Here is a 14,175-nt window from a genome sequence, read left to right as displayed (position 1 = left end):
TGGTGAGGATCTCTGATGATGGATGCTGCTTTCCTATGACAGCATTTCATGTAGAAGTGCTCAATGGTTAGGAGGGCTTTACCCATGATGTACTGGGCTGAATCCACTACCTTTTGTAGGAAATATGATTAAGAAATCATATTTTTCTATTTGTCTGTTATCTGAAGGCTCCATGATCATTTTTACATTTACCTCAACAATTGAGAGCTAATTTGTTCTTTACCCTACAATATTTATGAATTTACTTTATTTATGCATAATTCTCCTGCAGATTTTTCCTTTCTTTTCCCAAGTTACCATGTGCCACGTATACTACTGTGGTTTACACCCTGGTCTGGAGAAACGTTGTCGCATTTGACGGTATGCATGCCTATAGTTAGATAACAATAAACTTGACTTGACAATTATCTGTGTCAGTATTCTGACACTAAAACATTTGGGAATTCCACATCCCAGCCCATATCTTTACGCTACAGTGCCACCTTTTTTGTAGCCTTACCGTGAACACAAGGAATGTAGGGGCCAGTATTGTCAGTATTGTTGCCTTTGTTGAAGTAGGGAATCTCTTTATGATGAACAGGTACTTTTTCACATTGCCTCTGGCAGTACCAGAATGACTGGTGGCCAAAGATACTGGAAATTAAAAACCATACAGCCCACTGGAACTGCTTTGAGTTAGTCCTCCACAAGATGTAATCTCTTCCAATAATATTTTTCAAGTAACTAAACTCCCTCTTTGAATAATTTGGAGAATCTGCTACAGTTATGTATATGGCAATTGGCTTAATATTGTGACACGTACTGAGATACAATTTTAAAAAAGACTCCAGAGACTGTAGTTGCTGGAAATCTGGAGCAACACACAAAATGCTGGAGGAACTCAGTAAGTCAGGCAGCATCTATGGAGGGAAGTGGACCATTGACATTTTGTGTATTAACCTTCTAAGCTCTTCCAGCATTTTTTGTGCTGCAACAGCAAAAGAAGCTTTGTTTAGAAAGCCATCCATACAGATCATTCCAAACACTAGTACATATTCCATATTTGCATAAACATCTACAAAAAGATAAATTTCCTAAATTTTCAATATGTCCTCTTTGCCCCATCAACTGATTTTGCTTGTGCTTTCCATGAAAGTAATTCTAGTCCAGATAATTCCACCCAATCTCCTCACTTGGATGAAACTCAGGCTGTGTGTGTCAATTTTAGCTGCTGTACAATAAACATAGTGCTGTAAAGAGGGAATCAGACAGGCCTAATGATAGGTGTTCAAGCTTCTCATTGTAGAGCAGATTTTGTGAGGTCACAGAACAAACCCTCAGCACACCCCTCTGCCATTCACACAACGTGGCATTTCTTTATGTTCATCTCTTAGCACCAAGCTGAGAAATTGGTCTGCTTTTTAATTATACAAGTATCTGGAAACAATTTTATTCCAATATTGATTAATAAATCTTTAATAGCAAGCTATGACTCCTTGAGCACCATCAATATCACTATTAAAGCAACTTGAAATGATACCCACAAAACCACTTAGATTTAATCTTTCCAAAATCACTTGTGCCTGAGATAGCACTGCTGAACTATGAAATATGTCCAAAGCTGACGCGTGGATTTTTAGGCATTAAGGTATGAAAATCAGAGTAAATTTATTATCAAAGTGCATATATATCACCATATATAACTCTGAGATTCATATCCTTGCACTCAATAAATCCAATAACCTTAACAATCAGTAAATGACCATACCCAAAAGAACGGACAAACTAGTGTGCAAAAGACAACAAACTATGCAAATAAATAAATAAATAAACAATAGATATTGAGAATATGAGATGAGGAGTCCTTGAAAGTGAACCCATAGGTAATGGGAACAGTTCAATGATGGGGCAAGTGAAGTTACCCCTTCTGGTCAGGAACCTGATGGTTGAAGGTTAATAACTGTTCCTGAACCTGTGGTGTGAGCCATGAGTCTCCTGCACCTTCTTCCTGATGGCAGCAGTGAGAAGAGAGCATGGCCTGGATGGAGGGTTCCCTGATGACGGATGCTGCTTTCCTGTGACAACGCTTCATGAAAACATGCTCAGTGATGGGTAGGGCTTTACCCATGATGGACTGGGCTGTATCCACTACTTTTAATGGGATTTTTCATTCAAGGGCATTGGAGTTTCTATACCAGGCTATGATGCAACCCGTCAACATACTCTACGCCACACATCTATAGAAGTTTGTCAAAGTTTTAGAGGTCTATGCAAACTTCTAAGCAAGTAGAGGTGCTGCTGTGCTCTCTTCATAATTGCACTTACGTGTTGGGTCCAGGACAGATCCTCTGAAATTATAACACCGAGGAATGGAAAGCTGCTGACCCTCTCCACTGATGAGGACTGGCTCATGGACCTCTGGTTTCCTCCTCTTGGTCAATAATCAGCTCCTTGGCCTTGGTGCCATTGAGTAGGCAGTTGTTTTGGCATCACTCAGCCAGATTTTCAATCTCCCACCTGTATGCTGATTCATCATCACAATTATCATTGGCTGAATCAAAGGTGTCATCAGCAAATATAAATATGGCATTGGAGCTGTGTTTAGCCTCACAGTCATAAGTGTAAAGTGAGTAGAGCAGGGGGCTAAGCACACAGCCTTGTGGTGTGTTTGTGCTGATAGAGATTGTGGAGATGATGTTGCCAATCCAAATGAAAGAAATTGAGGATTCAATTGCACATGAAACTGTTGAGGCCAAGGTTTTAAAGATTACCAGTTAGTTTTGAGGGGATGATGGTATTGAATGCTGAGCTGTAGTTGATAAAGAGCATCCTGATGTATGCACCTTTGCTATTCAGATGTTCCAGGGCTGTGTGAAGAACCAATGGGATGGCATCTGCTGTGGACACGTTGCTCCGCTAGGCAAAATGGAGCAGATGCAAGTCATTTCTTTGGCAGGGGTTGATATATTTTATCAGTAACCTCTCAAAATACTTCATCACAGTGGATGCAAGTGCTGCTCTGTGATAGTCATTGGGCCAGGTTATCACATTCTTCTTAGGTACCGGTATAATTGAAGCCTGTTTAAAGCAAGTGGATAACTCACACCGCCAAAGCGAGAGGTTAAAGATATCGGCAAATACTTCGGACAGTTAATCAGCACAGGTAGGAGTTGAGACTTTGATCAAATTATACCAATTCTCATTGAATGGTAGGGAGCTGATTTGAGGGGCTGAATAGCCTACTTCTACTCCAAAATCTTATGTTTTATAATCTTATATATAGCAAAGTACAATGCAGACACAGGCAAGATCAATGTGTGTTCAGATTACCACACAAAAATGAAAAGAATACTGCATTAAAGAACACTGGATATAATTGGAATGTTATTTCTTCAAGCCCAGAGGCAACATATACCATGTAAGCCGTTTGTCACTATTAACTCAGAAATTAGTTTGACTGCATTGTTTTAAAATATAGCACAATTGTTGTTACTTTTTCTACCTATGTATTTTGATGAACTGCAGTTGGAATTTATAGTTATAAAGTTCAGGAAATAAAACTACCACCACTTCTTCCCAGAGATGTTGCAGTTGTTAACGTAACAGTTAAGTTTTTAAAAAAGCAACATTTCACTAGCGAAAGCACATGTAGAAAAGACATGGAAATATGCTGACCTTATGGAATGCTTTAAGGTTTTGTGTCAAACTGAGGCAATGTCATTTTTTGGATTTATTATTGGAGCAAGCAGCAAATGGTCCCAAGAAAATGACTAAGCATTTTGCGTCTCCAATTGTTCATTTTTCTGTCTGGTGGCTGGTACACCCCTCACTGGGACTTACTGAAATGTTGCAAGCGTTCCTGGATCTGTGATTTTGCATTTTCTGTACCGCCCTGTGTATTTGTAGTTCAGCTGCATATTCTGTTATGCAGATAAGTTTAGTGGGCCTCAACACATCAGATGATATTAACAGTGCTATACTTTATACATTTCGCAGAGGCAGAAAAGTAAATCTCTGTCCAATGCATTACTAGTGGATTTGAAATTGAAATAATTGACAAATGCCATAATGATACCAATAACAATGTGTTTTTAATTTAGTTCTGCTGACATTTAAAGTTTAAACCCAAGCAGATTTAATATTTAAGCAGCACTGGAACCCCATGGGGGACTGTATTGGCTCCCTTCCTGTTTACCCTGTATACCTCCAACTTTAGATACAACACTGTGTCATGACATCTACAGAAATTCTCTGATGACTCAGCAATAGTTGGGTGTATAAATGGAGGATAGGAGGATGAATACAAGACCCTGGTGGAGAACTTTGTCGAATGGTGCAAGCTGAATCATCTGCATCTCAACATCAGTAAGACAAATGAGATGGTGATGGACTTTAGGAAGACTAAGCCTGCACTGCTCCCTGTTACTATTGGTGGTGAGGATGTGGATGTGGTGAGGACCTACAAGTACCTGGGGGTGCAGCTGGATGACAGACCTGAGTGAAGCAGAGTCTGTGTACAAGAAGGGCCAGAGTCGCCTCTACTTCCTGAGGAGAACGAGCTCCTTTGGAGTATGCAGGCCTCTCTTTCACATGTTCTACCAGTCTGTTGTCACCAGTACAATCTTCTATGTGGTGGTGTGCTGGGGCAATGGCATCAACACAGGTGATGCCAACAGGCTCAATAAATAGATTGGAAAGGCTGGTTCTGTTATAGGAGTCAAACTGGACACACTGGAGGCTGTGGTAGAACAAAGGGCTCTCCGGAAAATCCTGGAAATTCTGGACAATGTTTCTCACTCTCTGCATGTCACCTTGGCTGAACAGAGGAGCACTTTCAGTAATAGACTAAGACAACTGTGCTGCTCCAAAGAGTACAACATGAGTTCACACTTACCCTCGGCCATTAGGCTCTATAATGAGTCAACCTATAGCCGGGGAAGTGATGACCCCTCCTGTTAAACTGTTATTAGCCTCTGTTTACTAGAGCTCTGTTTAACTCTGTTTATCACACTATGCTATTGCAGACACTCTGTGCAATATTGCCATCACTTCTTACCTGGATGGTGTGAATGTGCACCCATTACTGTATAATATTATGGCTATTCTTGCATTACCATTGTATCAGCGTGAACTTGGAAATCTTGTGATCTTTGACTTGTAAATCTTGTACATCTCATTTTAAGGTAATTTTTTTTATTCTTTCTGAATTCTCATCTAATACTTGGATATCTGTGCACTTGTAACGCTACTGTGACACTAATTTCTTTTGGGATCAATAAAGTATCTACCTGTATCAGGCAGATATGAAATATGAAGAGAGTAAAGAATCCACTTCAAGACAAAAGAATCTGATAAGAATCTACAAGTGTCCGTTTGCAAGAGGCACGTATCCACTGTCATGATCTGGTCCCAATTGTGAAATTCAATACAAATGGAATCTCATAGAAGAAGAAAAAAATATCACTATCTCTGTAGCTAATATTCTGCTTTAACACCTTCCAAGTCTAATGAGGAAGTTTGACTTAAAAAGGGGCAAAATAGAAGATAGAATATTACAGCACAGTATATACCCTTCAGCCCACAATATTGTGTCAACATTTTAACCTACTCTAAGATCAATTTAACTCTTCCCTCCTACATAGCCCTCAAATTTTCTATCATCCACCTGCCTCTAATGTATCTGCCTCTACCACCACCCCAGTAGCATGTTCAACACGCCCACAGCACTGTGTAAGAAAAACTTACCTCTGACATTCTCCCCACCCCCATACTTTCTTCCAATCACCTTAAAATTACACCTGCTTGTATTAACCATTTCCACCCTGGAGAACTGATTCTGGCTATCCACTTGATCTATGCCTCTTATCATTGTACACCGCCATCAAGCCACCTCTCATCCTCCTTCACTCCAAGAAGAAAAGCACTAGCTTGCTCAACCTGCCTTTATAAAACATGCTCTTTTGTCCAGGCAGCATCCTGATAAATCTCCTCTGCACCCTCTCTAAAGCTTCCACATCCTTCTGAAAACTAGGTGAGCAGAACTCAGCACAATATTCCACGTGCAATCTAACCAGGGTTTGATACAGTTGCAAAATTATTGCACAGCTCTTGAACTCAATTTCCTGACTAATGAAGACCAACACACCGTATGCTGTTGTAACAACCCTATCAACACCACAATTCCCAGTCCTGGTCAATAACCTACAGAACCTGGCCTCTGCAACTGGATCCTCGACTTCCTAACCGGAAGACCACAATCTATGCAGATTGGTGATAACATGAGTGAGTGAGCAGTTTCAAGTTCCTGGGTGTCAGCATCTCTGAGGATCTAACCTGGACCCAACATATCGATGCAGCTACAAAGAATGCACAACAGCAGATATATTTCATTAGGAAGTTGAGGAGATTTGGTTTGCCACCTAAAACACTCGAAAACTTCTATAGAAGTAGTATGAAGAGCATTTTGACAGGCTGCATCACTGGCTGGTATGAGAGCTACTGCACAAGATAAAAAAAGCTACAGAAAGTTATAAAATTAATCAGTCCCATCATGGGTACTAGCCTCCGTAGTACCCAAGGCATCTTAAAGGAGCATTGCCTCAGAAAGCCAGCATCTATATTAAGGTCCCCCATCACCCAGGGCATGCCCTTTTCTCACTGTTACTGTCAGGAAGGAGGTACAGGAGCCTGAAGGAACACACTCAGTGATTCACCAACAGCTTCTTCCCCTCTGCCTTCAGATTCCTATGAACCCATTAAACCTATGGACACTTCTTCATTTTTAAAAAATATTATTTCTGTTTTTGCACTGTTCTTAATTTAACTATAAGACCTTGGTCAGACCCCACTTGGAGTACTGTGCACAGTTCTGGTCACCTCACTATAGAAAGGGTGCAGAGGAGATTTACAAGGATGTTGCCTGGATTGGGGAGCATGCCTTATGAGAATAGGTTGAGTGAACTCGGCCTTTTCTCCTTGGAGCGATGGAGGATGAGAGGTGATCTGATAGAGGTGTATAAGATGATGAGAGGCATTGATTGTGTGGATACTCAGAGGCTTTTTCCCAGGGCTGAAATGAATAACACAAGAGGGCATAGCTTTAAGGTGTTTGGAAATAAGTACAAGGGGGTAGTCAGAGGTAAGTTTTTCACACAGAGTGGTGGATGCATGGAATGGGCTGCCGGCGGCTGCAGTGGAAGTGGATACAATAGGGTCTTTTAAGAGAATCTTAGATAGGTACATGGAGCTTAGCAATATAGAGGGCTATGTGGTAGGGTAATTCTAGGTAATTTCTAGAGTAGGTTACATGGTCAGCACAACATTGGGGGTGGAAGGGCCTGTAATGTCCTGTAAATTTCTAGGTTCTATTTAATACACATATATACTTACTGTAATTGATATACTTTTTTAGCATTTATTATGTATTGTATTGTACTGTTGCTGCTAAGTTAACAAATTTCACAACCAGACTTGATGGGCCGACTGGCCTACTTCTGGTCCTAAATCTGTTATGGTCTTATGGACCATATAAACCTGATTCTTATTCTGAAATTTCAGCAATCTATGGACGTGGACACACTTCAGCTTCCTATATCCTCTCTTCAGCACCTCATCCTGCTTCCCCCACCTATGTCATTGGTACCAATATGCAGCATGAAATTTGGCTGCTCAATCTCCCCCTTCAGAATCTTGTGGATCTGACCTGAGATATACCTGACCCTGGCACCTGGGAGGCAAAAGACCATCTACGCGTCTCTTACACATCCACAGAAAATATTGCTTCCCTAACTATTGAATCTATTGAATTATGTATTGCATTGAACTGCAGCTGCTAAGTTAACAAATTTCACATCAAATGCCAGTGATAATAAACCTGATTCTGATTACTGCACTCCTCTTCTCCCATGTTTCTCTTCAAGGCTACGTTGCCAGGCTCAGTCTCGCAGCCTTCCTATGGTAGGTCATCCTCCCCAACATATCCACAGTTGTATAACACTGGACAACAAAGATTTTGCTTCCTGAATACCTTTAGGTGTATCTTATGAATTTTAGGCTACTGATCATGAAATTCACCATGAAATTTCCCTATCATGCACCATTTTTTAAATAAACTTATGTTTATTATTTCAATTCATAATTCAAGTCAATTAAAATGTTGCCTACAATGTAAGATGGAAAGTTTCCTATCTCATCTAGGCATGCTTGGGCATGCTTAGGCGGCGCGGCTGCTGCATGGCAGGACAGGTTTTAGTAATAATTATTGGGTTCAGGACAGTAAGGATGAAATTTGCTATCACCAGGCACAAAAATTTCTATGAAGGATTTTGATATTTGAGACAGATGCTTCCCAGAATAACTGATGCCCAGATTAAGGAAAGCATTTTTGTTGGTCCACAAATCAAACAGGTCATCAATGACAGGAAATTTGAAGGATTTCTAGTGGGACCGGAGAAAATCACATGGAAGGCATTCAAGGAAGTTGTTGAAATTTTTCTTGGCATCTACAGGGCACCAAACTACATGCAGCTGGTTGAAAGCATGCTTCAAGCATATAAAACCATGAAATGCAACGTGCCACTAAAGATCAATTTTCTGCATTCCCATTTAGACTTCTTCCCTGCAAATCTTGGTGCTGCTAGTGACGAGCACGGTGAAAGGTTTCACCAGGACATTGCGGTCATGGAGAAAAGATACCAAGGCAACTGGAATCCATCAATGCTGGCGAATTATTGTTGGACACAAGCGAGAAGCCTCAGACACTGAGTACAAATGAAAATCATTAACAAAGTATCTTTAACTTAGTTGAACTATTGCAAAGCATCAGCACTATTATGCAATAAGACATATTATATTCAATAAAAGTTAATTTGTTGTTTCTCCAAATTCCTACATGATACAAATAGTCTGAAATTATATTTGTGTTCATCTTCAAGCAGCCTATCATAAACAAAAAAAATTCTGAAGAAGCAACACTTTTGAAAAAAATGTCGTCCAGTGTAATTGTTATTTAGAGGAATCGTCACAGGGGTACTCTGCCTATTCCCTTACTGGTGACTACCTTCCTGTAGCTCCCATCTGTCACCTCCCTCTCCTGTTTGAGCTGAAGGTTATCCAGCAGCAGCTCTAGTTTCTTAACACAGTCTCCAAGGAGCTGCAGCTCAGAGCACTTGGGAAACTGGAGGTCGCCCAAATTCCCACATTTGGCATGAAGAACACACCATTTACCCTGGACCCAGTCTCACTAAATACTTCCAGATTAAAAATCAAATGAGCACACGTACAACTACATTAACCAGTATGTTAAATACAATTCTTACATGCATTGACAGAGTCATTGAGCACAGAAACAGGCTCTCAGAACACCAGCAAACTCGAGTCTAACCTGACACTAATCTCATTTTATTCACCTCACATTCCCAAGATTCTGCCTCTCACCTAGACTAGGCAAAATTAACTTCCCTGCTTGTACACCTTTCAGTGTGGGAAGAAACTCAAGCACCAGGAGGAAACCCACATATTCACAGAAAGAATATGCAAATTACACACAAACAGCACTAGCTGTTACATCACTTTGCTGCCCCACTTATTAACTAGTTTAATATGAATACAGGTGGCCCCTGTTTTTCGAATGTTCGCTTTACAACAACTCGCTGTTACGAAAGACCTACCTTAGTACCTGCTTTCGCTAACCAAAGAGGATTTCCGCTGTTACGAAGAAAAGACACCCGCTTTATACGTGTGTTTACCCCGAGAAAGACTACCATGACCGTGAAGCCTGGTGTGGGCAGTTGTGTGTACGTGCCGATTTTTTTCTCCAAATCAATTTTGGCTCGCTGTCTTCCCGACTTTGATAAGTGAAACTACACCGTACCTACAATAGTTCTACTTTATATAGGCTGTATATTTATCATATCATTCCTTCTTTTACTTATGCTTTTGCTGGTGTTATTTTAGGTTTTATGTGTTATTTGGTTTGATTTGGTAGGTTATTTTTTGGGTCTGGGAATGCTCAAAAATTTTTGCCATATAAATTAATGGTAATTGCTTCTTTGTTTTACAACATTTCGGCTTACAAACGGTTTCATAGGAACGCTCTACCTTCGGATAGCGGGGGAAACCTATATAGAATGTACTAATTATATAGAGAGGAGTGAGTGCAATGTTAACTTTTATTTTCTGGAGATATTATAGCACACCTTGCATAGAATTACTGACATGCTCTTTGTTCTCGTGTTAGCTTAGGTTTTTGAAGTTGAAATTCAAAAAAATCATGAACAATTAGCTCTTGTGTGCCTGCTTTCAGCATCCCATCATCCTTCGAGTTTGATCATTGATTCTTTTTGCGGATTTGCCAATACAATAGTTTTCCAAACAGAGGTGAATATTTCATCAAAGTAATCTGACCAACAGAGACAATTAGCAACATTAACTTGTCTTTATTTCATGCTTTCAGATAGAAAAATGTTGCTAAAGCACTTCCATGAGACCATAAGATATAGGAGCAGAAGTAGGCCATTCTGCCCATCGAGTCTGCTCCACCATTCAATCATGGGCCGATCCAATTCTTCCAGTCATCCCCACTCCCCTGCTTTCACCCCATACCTTTTGATGCCCTGACCAATTGAGAACCTATCTATCTCTGCATTAAATAAATCCAATGACTTGGCCTCCACAGCCGCTTGTAGCAACAAATTCCACAGATTTACCACCATCTGACTAAAGTAATTTCTCCGTATCTCTGTTCCAAATGGACGTCCTTCAATTCTGAAGTCGTCCATCTTGTCCTAGACTCCCCTACCATGGCAAATAACTTTGCCATATCTAATCTGCTCAGGCCTTTTAACATTCGGAATATTTCTATGAGATTCCCCCCTCATTCTACTGAATTCCAGGGAATATGGCCCAAGAGATGCCAGATGTTCCTCATACAGTAACCCTCTCATTCCTGGAATCATTCTCGTGAAACTTCTCTGAACCCTCTCCAATGTCAATATATCCTTTCTAAAATAAGGAGCCCAAAACTGCACACAATACTCCGTGTGGTCTCAGGAGTGCCTTATAGAGCCTCAATATCACATCCCTGCTCTTATATTCTATACTTCTAGAAATGAATGCCTACATTGCATTCACCTTCTTCACAACCGACTCAACCTGGAGGTTAACCTTTAGGGTATCCTGCACAAGGACTCCCAAGTCTCTTTGCATCTCTGCATTTTGAATTCTCTCCCTATCTAAATAATCATCTGCCCGTTTATTCCTTCCACCAAAGTGCATGACCATACACTTTCCAACATTGTATTTCATTTGCCACTTCTTTGCCCATTCCCCTAAACTATCTAAGTCTCTCTGCAGGCTCCCTGTTTCCTCAACACTACCCGCTCCTCCACCTACCTTTGTATCATCGGCAAATTTAGCCACAAATCCATTAATCCCATAGTCCAAATCATTGACACACATTGTAAAAAGCAGCAGTCCCAACACTGACCCCTGTGGAACTCCACTGGTAACCAGCAGCCAGCCAGAATAGGATCCCTTTATTCCCACTCTTTTTTTCTGCCAACCAGCCAATGCTCCACCCACTCTAGTAACTTCCCTGTAATTCTATGGGCTCTTATCTTGCTAAGCAGCCTCATGTGTGGCACCTAGTCAAAGGCCTTCTGAAAATCCAAGTACACCACATCTACTGCATCTCCTTTGTCTACCCTGCTTGTAATTTCCTCAAATAACTGCAGTAGGTTAGTCAGGCAGGATTTTCCTTTCAGGAAACCATGCTGGCTTTGGCCTATCTTGTCATGTGCCTCCAGGTATTCTGTAATCTCATCCCTAATAATCGATTCCAACAACTTCCCAACCACTGATGTCAGGCTAACAGGTCTATAGTTTCCTTTCTACTGCCTCCCACCCTTCTTAAATAGCGGAGTAACATTTGCAATTTTCCAGTCATCCGGTACAATGCCAGGATTTATCGATTCTTGAAAGGTCATTGTTAATGCCTCCGTAATCTCTCCAGCTACTTCCTTCAGAACCCGAGGGTGCATTCCATCAGGTCCAGGAGATTTATCCACCCTCAGACCATTAAGCTTCCTGAACATCTTCTCAGTCATAATTTTCACTGCACCTACTTCACTTCCCTGACATCTTGAATGTCCGATATACTGCAGGTGTCTTCCACTGTGAAGACTGATGCAAAATACGCATTCAGTTCCTCTGCCATCTCTACAGCTCTCATTACGATATCTCCAGCATCATTTTCTATTGGTCCGATATCTACCCTCAACTCTCTTTTACCCTTTATATACTTCAAAAAGTTTTTAGTATCTTCTTTGATATTAGTCACCAGTTTCCTTTCATAATTCATCTTTTCCTTCCTAATGACCTTCTTAGTTTCTTCTGCAAGTTTTTATAAGCTTCCCAATCCTCTATCTTCCCACTGGCTTTGGCTTCTTGTATGCCCTTTCTTTTGCTTTTACTTTGGCTCTGACTTCACTTGTCAGCCACGGTAGTGTCCTTCTTACATTCAAAAATTTCTTATTTGTAATATATCTGTCTTGTACTTCCCTCATTTTTTGCAGAGACTCCAGCCATTGCTGCTCTGCTGTCCTTCCTGTTATTGTCTCTTTTCAGTCAACTTCAGTATTTGTTGCTTTCTGTTTTAACTGCACCACACCACTATTGCCCTGTAAATCATCCCAATGGCTGTGATTATGCCTCATCTCCCGCCTGTCCTTTCTCTCATCTCTGTTGCGCATTATCTTTGATTTATTTATTTCTGTTTTCCCCTTCCTCAGCCCCATCACTCCTGTTCCCATCCCCCTGCCAAATTAGTTTAAACCCTCCCTAACAGCTCTATTAAACCTGCCTGTTAGGATATCGGATCCCTTTGAGTTCAGGTGTAACCTGTCCTTTTTGTACAGGTCGTACCTCCCCCAGAAGAGGCCCTAATGATCCTGGAAACTGAAGCCCTGCTCCCTACACCAGTCTCTCAGCCACACATTAATACGCCTGATCATGCTATTCTTGCACTCATTAGCACGTGGCACAGGCAGCAATCCTGAGATTACTACCCTGGAGGTCCTGCTTTTCAGCTTCCTACCCAAATCCCTGAATTCTCTCTTCAGGACCTTCTTCCTTTTTCTACCCAAGTCATTGGAATTAACGTGTACCAAGACTTCTGGCACTTCACAGAGATACAGACTGACTAATGGCAAGGTACCAAAGTGGAAAGACCAAGAAGAGTCTTAAGAAATTTGGTGAAAGAGCTGAATGCATCCATCATTAAGGACTCCATCACCCAGATCATGTCTTGTTCACACTGTTACTATCAGGAAGGGGATACAGAAGCCTGAAGGGACACACTCAGCGATTCAGGAACAGCTTCTTCGCCTCTGCCATCCAATTTCTAAATGGACATTGAACCCTTGAACATAACCTCGCTACTTTAATTTCTGTTATTTTGCACTACTTATTTAATGTAACAATTTTATATATAGCTGTAATTTGCAGTTATTTTTCTATTAGTATGCTATGTACTGCTGCCACATAAAAACAAATTTCACACCCTGTGCTGGTGATATTAAACCCAATTCTGATTCATCCTTTAAACAAATAATAAACAGATAAAATTTTGTCACGATACTCATATATTGATGAAGATTGGTGGAATTTTAAAAGGCTCGTCAACAGCTTCAGTCAGTGGGACTTCTTGATTTCAACCTTGGACTGTGACCATTTTTGTGCACGCAGGCTGATTCATTCAACCTGAATCTTGAACCAACTTAACAATAGTGTAATAACCAAAAGTAACCAGTTCTGGCCATAACAGATTGTGATCTAAAATTTCCTGAACTTTTACATTGGTTTATCTCATTTCATCCGAATGTACTGAAGTAAAAAAAGACAAAAGCAAAAACTCAACTCCATGAATGTCTACACCCTGTCAGTTCCTTCTTTCAATATGTACACTTCAACTAAACACTGCTCGATTCCCATTTGAGCATCTCACTTTCCCCTCAACTCAGCACTCAATTATTTAAAATGCTGAAACCAAACTTCATCAGGATATTTTGACCAAGATACTGAATTATTAAACATCTCAACTCAGTCCACAACCCCTTTTGTTGATAATTCATTCCCAACGTAGTGTCTATTGACTGCAGGCCATTCTGTCTATGGATCATACAAACTGAGTAAATGGAA

The 14,175-nt window shown here is 40.6% G+C and overlaps 1 protein-coding gene across 2 annotated transcripts in view; it reads right to left on the bottom strand.

Moving 5' to 3' along the window:
• The window catches only part of fam171a2a (family with sequence similarity 171 member A2a), a 265,179-nt gene that overhangs the window by 98,727 nt on the left and 152,277 nt on the right, over nucleotides 1-14,175 (bottom strand). The window lies entirely within an intron of this gene.

Source organism: Hemitrygon akajei, chromosome 18, assembly GCF_048418815.1.
Source record: "Hemitrygon akajei chromosome 18, sHemAka1.3, whole genome shotgun sequence".
NCBI classification, from domain to species: Eukaryota; Metazoa; Chordata; class Chondrichthyes; order Myliobatiformes; family Dasyatidae; genus Hemitrygon; species Hemitrygon akajei.
Note: the sequence above shows the minus strand (reverse complement) of the source record. Positions and strands in the feature narration are given on the sequence as shown.